Consider the following 9,976-nt stretch of genomic DNA (forward strand, 5'->3'; position numbering starts at 1 on the left):
ATAAGCATCTCAGGTTAACCCCAGGGCCGGGCTCTGACTCCCGGATCCCGGAAAATACTCCACAACGTTAAGACCTTTGCTAATTCACGTGAGTGCTTGAGGCAAAAGGACAAGAAGGTGCGTCCTTCCCGCAGACACACAGGCGGTGCCTGTCCCCCACCCCCACGCGGAGACAGAGAACCTTCACCTTCTGGGCAACCGAGCGGAACCCTATCAGCTGGAAGATGATGCAAACTGAACTGTGTTCCAGAGACACGGCACTGCCGTGCTCCAGCCATGAGGGGAGCCGCGGCCCCCACGGGAAGGAGGAGAGCTGCTGGGTCACCCCGTACAAGAAGCCGTGTTGACGTTTCTGCGTGTTCAGGCTGCCCCTGTGCTGGTGGCCCTGGGAGACGGAACGGCAGCACTCACCATCTCTCCTGGTGGCTTTTTAATTTTTTGGAAGACCGACCGCTGGATACATAACAACCAGCAAGTTTGTTTTTGCAACTTGCAATGTTTTCATTTCTGCAACATATAGACTGAAATGAAGGGGGAATTTCCTGAGTGGCAAGATGGTGGGGATTTTCCTTGAGATTCTCATGATCACTTCTTCCCACACGGGCCATCTGAGGGGGAGCAAAGCATCAAGTATTCAGTCTCGGCTGTGCTCTGGGCCGAGGGTAGACCAGAAGGACAGAGGGCATGGTGTGGCCATCAGGAGTGAGAAGTGAAGGGTTTAGATGAGTTACCACTTCCTTACAAATCACATTCTTATTCATCCCACGGGCCTGCCCGAATAACACCAGTCCTGCCACTAAATTTAGCCAATGAAACAGCTCGCCCTTCCATGTGGTGGCTAAGAACGGTGGCGTGGCCCTGGCAGGTTTGGCTCTGTGGATAGAGCATTTGACTGAAGGGTCTCAGGTTCAATTCCGGTCAAGGGCACGTACCTCGGTTACAAACTCAATCCCCAGCCCTGGTCAAGGTGCGTGCGGGAGGCAACCAATCGAGGTGAATCTCACACATTGATGTCTCTCTCTCTCCCTTCCACTCTCTCTAAAAACTCAATGGAGGCATATCCTCAGGTGAGAATTAACACCGACGACAACAACAGGAGATGGGAGATGCGGAGGGGAGGAGGATGTGCAGAGAGAGGTGAGTGTGGCCCCGGGTGGCGTGGTGGTGGGGTAAGCGTGCACCCTTCATAGGAGATGTAAAAACAACAACAATGAAGCATCAGAATGGCGCAATTTATCCTTGCTAGCGTGCTGCCGTGCGCGGTAATTAAATATGAAAACCCAAATCTGTCTCTGTGTTCGCTTGTCATTAATTTACCAGGGAGCGCACATGTTCTCGCCTCATGGCTGATGTCTCCCCCTCCGTGGGCAGCATGTTAAAATGTGTATTAGCCTCGAGGTGCAGAAACACAAAATAACAGACCAGAGGTTCCGGCCTGTGGAGGGGAGGAGACCACCCGCCTGGAGGTGTGGGGCGCCGCGATGCAGGGGGAGGCACTCGGCCTCGGTAGGCGGCTCTCCGCTGTCTCCGGTGCTGCGTGAGGGCAGCCTTTGTCGTATCACAATTCCTTCCGTATCACAATTCCTTCCCAGCGACAGAACCGGTGAACTGTGGCCATTTTAATGAGGGGCGGGGTGGGGAGCACAATCGGGGAGCCACGTGGGCCGGGCAGCCAGCACAGTGAGACACTGTCGCAGCCTCAGAGGTGTCAGGGTGTCTGTGGATGGCGTTCTCAGAAGCACTCAGCCACGCACCCTCCCTCCGCACCTGCCCCCCCTCCCTCCGCACCTGCCCCCCTTCCCTCCGCACCTGCCGGCAAGGCTGCTGGAATGATGGCCCAGGGGAAGCTGCCCGCTTTCCCGAGGGAACAAATCAGAGCCCAGGACACAGTGACGTGGTTTTGGGGGTGGCGAGGGGAGCACCGCTTGAGTTTTTAAAAAACTCTTTCGCACCAGGCGCGGTGCTCCCGGCCTGGCGAGCGGTGCGGAGCCGACCTGCACACCAGCTGGTACCAGGTGTGCCCACAGCTGAGGACGCCACCCTCCAACTCCAGGCTGACAGGGCGTCTCGTGCAGAACTCCCGGAGACAAGAAACCCAGACTATGAAAGCTCTCCATGACCCCCTCAGGTGCCACCCTTTCCTACTTCTCGCGGCCTTGGGGGGGGGGGGGGGTCGGGTGTTTCCCTGGTTGTGTGTGTTCTTGGTCTGTCTGTTGGCGGGTCTGCTTCTTAGGTGAAGCCGGACCATTGGGGAGGCAGGTGGGGTGGGACACACCCTCTGCCCTACGGGCTGGTTTTAAGAAGATTAGTCGACAATACTGTTGAGGCTTCCACTGGACGGACACGGTCCTTAGGAAGCAGTGACTTCCTGAGCCAGGACTCCGCTGCGAGCGAAGGGAGAGGCAGGAATTACGGGCACAGAAACGTCCGTCACAGTGAGCTAGCTGCACCCGCCGTAGGTCCTTGGATGGGGGAGCGGGGGGAGGTGGCTGGCCATGCCCACGGCGCTAAGGACGATGCATTCTGCTACGTGAGGCCGTCTGTATGGAAAGTGAGATTTTGGTTTTGTTTTCTTGCCTCTCTCAATGGACTCTCCACAAAGTCGCGCCGTAAGTACACTGACCGTGGAGGAGGATCTCAGGAGCCATCCACTCTCGTGGCCACTCATTCAAATGAGTCTCACTGAGCCTCCGTCTGGGGACTGACGGGCACAACGGGGAACAGAGATGCGTGAGGGCACAGCGCGAGAGGCGTGCGTCATCATGGCATGAGGGGCAGATGCCTAGAGACCAGGACCAGCTGACACCCACCCGCAGGTGTCCATCCAGGGGACCTGCTGTGGGTGCAGCCCAGATGCTCTCTGTCCAGAGGAGAGCAGTCACCTCGCTGGGGGACGGAGCACAGCCTCCTGCAGGAGGCAATGCCTCTGGGAGAATCAGAACAAGCGCGCAGGCAGGGGGACGAGTCGGGGAGCTGCTGCCATAGCAAGAGGTTGAGGCTGTGCAAGGAGAGGGCCACGCCGTCAGGGACCACGTGACTCAGAATGAAACCCACACGCAGGAAACAACACAGGGACGACGGGGGAAGGGGTCTGGGAGGCCACCTGGGTGCCAGACACAGGAATTCCTCACATCCGCCACCCATACAGCGCCCAAGGCTCTGAGCTCCCGCCATCTCCTCTTCCCGGTCTGGACGTGAATCGTCCCTCTGTCCCGCATCCACCCCACAGACATTCCCCCCCAATCAGGCACTCGGTGGAGGGGTCACAGGGCTTCTATTCAGGTCCCCCTTTTACCTAATCATGGCCCCAAAGCACAAGAGGAGCGAGGCTGCCACCAAGAAGCCAGTGAGTGCCTGGCTGGCATGACTCAGTGGTTGCACATCGACCTTTGAACCAACCAGGAGGTCACGGTTCGATTCCCGGTTCAGGGCACAGGCCCAGGTTGTGGGCTTGACTCCCCAGTGTGGGGCATGCAGGAGGCAGCTGATCCATGATTCTCTCTCATCATTGATGTTTCTCTCTTTCTCTCCCTTTCCCTTCCTCTCTGAAATAAAAAAAAATTCTATATAATAAAAGGCTATTATGCAAATCAACTGAATGGCAGAATGACCGGTCACTATGTGGGCCTAAGCATCAGTCAGATATCCCCTGAGGGTTTCCAGATGGTGAGAGGGTGCAGGCCCAACTGAGGGACCCCTTCACCCCAAGTGCATGAATTTCGTGCACCAGGCCTCTAGTATATATATTTAGAAAGAAGCCATTAAGTGCTTTAAGTGAAAGTTATGTGTTTAGAGGAAAAACACAGCCTAGGTAGGGTTTGGTACCACCCGTGGTTTCAGACATCCCCTGGGGGTCTCAGAACAAATCCTCACAGAGACAGGGAGGACGATGCAATCTGCTGTGGTTCCCCGGGACAGTTCTGTGATGTCGCTGGGGGAGATTTAGTTGTCTCCATTCTCCCATGAGGAGGCGGAGGCTCAGACAGATGTGCTGCGGCCGTGCCATCCGCTGGCTGCAGGCAGGGTCAGCACCCAGGTCCCCAGATCCCTGCTCCAGGCCACTGTTCTGTGTTTAACAAGCGCAGCAGGGAACAGCGCGTTTTAGAGTAAAGACTTTCTAAGGAACATCCTGGGTTGCCCCATGAAAGGACTTCACAGCAAGAAGGGAATTCATGAAGCTGCATGTCAGCTTCTTACCTGAATCTGCCTGGTGTTACCTACAGAGACCTCCTCAGCCTTTCCCACCAAAAGGAAGAGGAGCCGGGCCGGCGTGGCTCCGTGGTTGAGCGTTGACCCATGAACCAGGAGGTCAGGGTTCCATTCCTGGTAGGGCACACGCCCGGGTTGCGGGCTTGATCCCCAGTAGTGGCGCGGGGCGGGTGTGTGAGTGTGTGTGTGTGTGTGTGTATGCAGGAGGCAGCTGATCCATGATTCTCATCATTATTGATGTTTCTATCTCTCTCTCCCTTCTTCTCTCTATTAAAATGAAAACATATTTTAAAGACGGAAGTGGAGTAAATCAGTTTCTGCCGCTTGGGGAGTGATTTCTCCGGCCTGACCTGATATTACGGACACAGTATTAATTACAGCGCTCCATCACTGAGCCACACCAGTCGGGCATATTTAGGCAATTTTTGTTGTTTTCCCGCCGATAAAGCAGGATTTTAAGTGTAATGTGTCTTGTTGCTACCCACCCCCGCTTGGAGGTCTTCCTAGCTCCTCTAATGCGAGGTCCCTTCCCCTGCCCCTCGGCCATGAACTTAAAATGACCCTAAAACGCTGCAAAGCACCGGAGGAGTTCGTTCTTAAAAGGCGCCCCGCGGAGCAGCCTGGAGCCGGGCGGAGGGCTCTGTAAGCAGCCTGCGCTCATCTTGCTTTAATGCGGACTGTCCTCGCACAGGGGCAGCCGTAGGGGCGGGCCCCGGGTGGCTGGCAGCTCAGTCGGGGGAGGGCTGGCAACACCCTGGTTTTTTATTTCTATATTTTGCACGACGACGGTAATAAAATGAGCCTGGAGCCTACAGCGCAGAACTGCCCTGCAGAACAGGGTCACAGCGACCCTGCATCCAACACCCCCAGAGCGTCCTTATCATGGCCAGCAGCTCCTCGCCCATGTCCGGGCTCCGCTGTCCCCACCACATACGCGTGCCCCCACATTGGGCATCGCCTGTCACTGCGAACCCCACTGCGTGACCAGGTCTGAGGACAGCCCAGTCTAATTCAGCTCCTGCCCGACGGGCTTCTGTGGTGCCCCAAGCAAAGCTCCTGAACTCGCCCGCGACGAGGCCGCCTCCTGGGTGCGCACCTGGACACAGGCCCTCCGCGCTGCCCTCACCCAGTTCCGCAGCGGGCAGCCCCCCACACCTGCGTGTCACCCCCGGCTCCATATTGTCCCCGAACATGATAAGGACGCTATGGGGGTGTTGGATGCAGGGTCGCTGTGACCCTGTTCTTCTGCAGGGCAGTTCTGTGCTGTAGGCTCCAGACTCGTTTTATCACCGTCGTCGTGGGGGCAAAGTCCTGCAGAAAGCCGAACAGATGGGGGCCCGGGCTCCAGGGCGTGTCTCGGTGGGAGCACAGATTTGGAAGAGAAGAGCACAGAGAGCAGAAGGAGCTCCGGGGGTCACAGGAGCTTCTACAGGGACAGGAGGGCCATGGACAGGGGACACTAGTGTTTAGGGGCCCAACAACGAGGAGGGGCCAGAAAGATGGGGTCCAGGAACAGTCTCCTCACACAGAAGGGAGGTTTGCCCGCAGGCCTTTGTCTGGGGGGGGGGGGGGTCTTCCTACCTGTTCCAGACCTTAAATTTCGATTGTTCTGGAAAACATTCTCCAACCCCCCTCCACCTCTGCTCTCCGACACCTACGTGTAATCGTCGCCTGCGGCATAAATCACTCTAAATGCTCCACTTCCACGCTCGTCTGGGATCCTTTGGAGGGAAGGCCGTGACTGTATCACTCATATTTGCATCTACAATGCCTGGCACACAGTAGGTGCTAAAAGGTGAGGGACGAACTGGAAGCAAAGAGAGTTTTAAAAATCAAAGAAGAAATTTCACCTGATGATGGAGCGGTCAGTGGTTGACCATAGCAACCATCCCTGGTGAGGACGCTGTGGGTTTGGGACCACTCCATCACTGGTAACTTTAGCGAGAGCCTCTTTGGTGACTGGGGGGTGGGGGTGGGAAGAAATCTGACTCTGATGGGCCGACAGGCGAGTTAGAAACAAGAGGCCGGGAGTCGAGACGGCTTCCCAGCACCTGAGCTGTGAGAGGAAGATGCCTCGTGCTCACGGTGCCACTGGAAGGACTCGGGAACCTTGACGTTCTGAAGGAGGACCTGCTGATGGCCCCGAAATGATGGCGGACATTGGGGAGCTCAGCTGGGCTGGGCACATGAAGAGAACACTGCCGTCGATAGAGAGGGAAGACGAGCAAAGTGCTTTAAGGAGGGCTGGCCACGACGTGTCAAAAGGCACGGTCGGGACGGGATAGCTGGGCACTATGCAGGTCAGAGCGGACAGGGGTGTGAGGGTCGGGGGAGGGATGGTGAGGGCTGCGGGCAGCATCTCCAACAGGCCCGGGGCCGTGACCCAGGTTCTCTGTGCAGGCGGGGGGCAGTCACAGCTCCTCGGACACATGGCCGGGGCCGCCTGGGATCATGGGCACACACTAGCACAGGCGACGGCTCTGAGGGCACATGGCCGGGGCCGCCTGGGACCATGGGCACACGCTAGCACAGGCGACGGCTCTGAGGGCTAAATAGTTGTGTCCGAGCATCTCCACAGCATAGACGAGAGGGGAGAGTTGGAAACGAGGATGGCCAGGTCGCTATGGGCAACCAGACAGCATCCGATTCCTGAGGAGGAGGACAGGAGTGGGATCCCGGGTGGACAGCGAGCTATGTGGGTACCTGTGGCGCTGCCCGCTAGCCCGCAGCTGAGGCCCTCTCGGCCCCGTCTTCCTAAGACGCCAGCATCTTGGTAAACTGTTCAATAGCAGTCATGGTCCATGCCATGTGGAAGCCAGTACCAACACCTCATCACGGTCTGTTTGATTTTTCTCTCTTTTCTTTTGGTGAAACAGATCCCCTTTTTAAATTTCAAATAGTGGACATTTAATTTTTTCTCAGATCTTAGATGAGGACAAGTTGGCATAGAGCTGAATAGGATTAGAGTTTGTGTTGACTCTTCACATGATCAAAATGACTCTTTTGACTCCTTGACTTAGCAGAAAATTATTACCTTTTTACCTAATGCTCCTTTTATTCAAGTGGGCAGATGGGCTCAGGCAGAAATATAACAAATACACATCTTCCCAGGGAGAGTCTCGGGGCGTAGCTCAGAATTACCGAGAGAGGCTTTGCCTTTCTCCATAAAATCGGGATTAGGAGCAAAGCTGGCTGGCTGGCAGTAAGCGTGGCTGATTTGACAGAGTTCTTCGGAGGGAGGGTAGCGGATGAGTTTGAGGACGGGATTGGAATTCAAATTCTATCTGACACGCCACAGCAATGCTTTCTTTATAGATCCTCAATCCCCACCCAGAAAAGGAAAAAAATCCTGTTTTTCTCTTTTTTCAGCTTAAAAGTAACAGCAGGATTAATGTGGGTAAGTTATGCGTAAGAAGAAAAGCACTTTGTACAAGTTCTAAGTACAGAATTAATAGGAATAAGGTGCATTTTGATTAAAGTAGTATATTTGATGAAGTGCAAGGAATTACGCCTCCCCACTTACCTTTGTGAAGATGACAACAGAAATAATGTCATTTGCACTTGTCAATTAGATTTCAATGTCATGAGCAAGGAGGAATGAGGAATCATCGTTTTGAAAAGCATGATGGGATGCTGGCAGAACAGGGCCAATGCCGCATGGTTAACAGCGTGTCAACGAGGCAGCTGCAGGTTACAGGGTCAGCAGCTGCCCAGGTCCCAGAGCAGACAAACCCACTCGGGAAGTGGCAAGTCACAGTGTGCAACCTGTGCTCCTGTGTCCAGGCCCGTGCAGGCATTGCTAATGGACCCCGCACTCTGCTAGTTCAGGCCCGTGCAGGCATTGCTAATGGACCCCGCACTCTGCTAGTTCAGGCCCATGCAGGCATTGCTAATGGACCCCACATCTCTGCTAGTGCAGGCCCGTGCAGGCATTGCTAATGGACCCCGCACTCTGCTAGTTCAGGCCCGTGCAGGCATTGCTAATGGGCCCCACATCTCTGCTAGTTCAGGCCCATGCAGGCATTGCTAATGGACCCCACATCTCTGCTAGTGCAGGCCCGTGCAGGCATTGCTAATGGACCCCACACTCTGCTAGTGCAGGCCCGTGCAGGCATTGCTAATGGACCCCACACCTCTGCTAGTTCAGGCCCGTGCAGGCATTGCTAATGGACCCCACACCTCTACCAGTCCACACACACACACACCCCTGCACCTGGGCCCAGGAGGGCCTGGAATCACTGTCAGGAACGTGCACCAAAGGGGCCTGTCACCCAGGGCCACAGGCCTGTCAGCCACATAGGGAAGCCAGGACCACAGACCTATCACCGACCATCTGCCTGTGCCTCCTCCAGGGCTGAGAAACGAACCGCTAATCTAATCACACAGGCGCCACCTTTAAACACGTTAAACATGTGATCATGCCAAAAATGACACTGAGCTATTCCGATGGAGGCTCGGCTTACAAAGTCTGCGTGGAGATCCCAGGGACAGAGCATCCAGCTCCACCCCTGCCACCGACACGAGTGTCTCCATCACCTCCACCTTCTGCTGCACACGTGGGCTTGGACACGAGGGTGCCAGTCCTTCTGAGACCAACGGCACAGAGCACCCCCCGCCCCCACGTGTCCACTGAACGCCAGACCACGCCTTCACAGACGGCCTGACCCATCCACAGCATCACGGTGGAAACAGTGTACGTGAGAGACCCCCCCTGAGCGGGTGTGACGCTACTTAGGAGTGTTTCTTAGTGATGACCGGCCTCTGGGTGTGGACGGCCACTGATAAGGCGAGAACAGGCCTGTCCACGTCTGCGCCTCAGTGTGTGATCCTGCGATGAGTGACACCCCCGGGCTCAGGTTGCTAATTACCATATTATAAAGATTCACGTCCCGCAGCCTCTGCGTGGCTGCCACGCACGGGGCCCCTGAGCCCTGTTCCCCGAGCCCGCACAGACAATGTGCCTTCTCTCTCCCTGTGGGTGCTCATCGCCCTCCTGGCAGCCGGCTGGTCCTTCTCTAGGAAGCCACTCCCCGGCCGCCTGCGAGGACAGCCCGCGGTGCCCTTCCCGGAAGCCAGTGCGGGGAGGCCTCTCTCTCCTTGGCGTCCCCAGCCCTGCCTCCCGGGGGAGCTGCGGGCTGTGATTTCTCATTCCTTTTCATGGGACCTGTTTCAAGTTAAGACCCATTTGAATTATTAAATGCTTCCTTAAAGAATCTTTTTATACTTGCTTCTCTTCCCCACCCCCCGAAAGTTCATTACTGATGTGGTGACAAGCTGAAAGGACTACGAATGATCATTTTTCCCTCCCCTCATTGGCCTTTGATGATGGTTGTCGCTTCAGGGGAACACAAAGGAAACACAGAGGCGGAAGCTGCATGTGGTTTAGACCAGACCTGCTAAGATCACCATATTATGCAGAAGGTAAACGTGGGGCAGTTTCTCGGAAAACAGCAGTGAGGGAGGACCTGGGGGCACAGCCTTTGGAGCTGAGGTCTGACCACGTGGCAGAGGCAGCTACAAAGACACTGATGTGATTTTAATTTTAAAAACTTCCTCACGGCCTCCCTGGCCCCAGTGATTTGATTACCTTGCAAACAGAGAGGATTCTTGCCAGAGCTCATGAAGAATAAAGAGACCTCCAGGGGGAGATGGCAGCCATCGCCGCAGTCAGCGCAGATTCGGAGGCATCACACACACACACACACACACACACACACACACTCACACACACACACTCTCTCACACACACACACACACACACTCTCTC

At 55.7% G+C, this 9,976-nt stretch overlaps 1 protein-coding gene across 1 annotated transcript in view; it reads right to left on the reverse strand.

Annotated features, from left to right (window-relative positions):
- Window positions 1–9,976, reverse strand: part of DPYD (dihydropyrimidine dehydrogenase) — a 322,055-nt gene that overhangs the window by 8,549 nt on the left and 303,530 nt on the right.

The sequence above is a fragment of the Myotis davidii genome, unplaced genomic scaffold (genome assembly GCF_000327345.1).
Source record: "Myotis davidii unplaced genomic scaffold, ASM32734v1 scaffold217, whole genome shotgun sequence".
NCBI lineage: Eukaryota > Metazoa > Chordata > Mammalia > Chiroptera > Vespertilionidae > Myotis > Myotis davidii.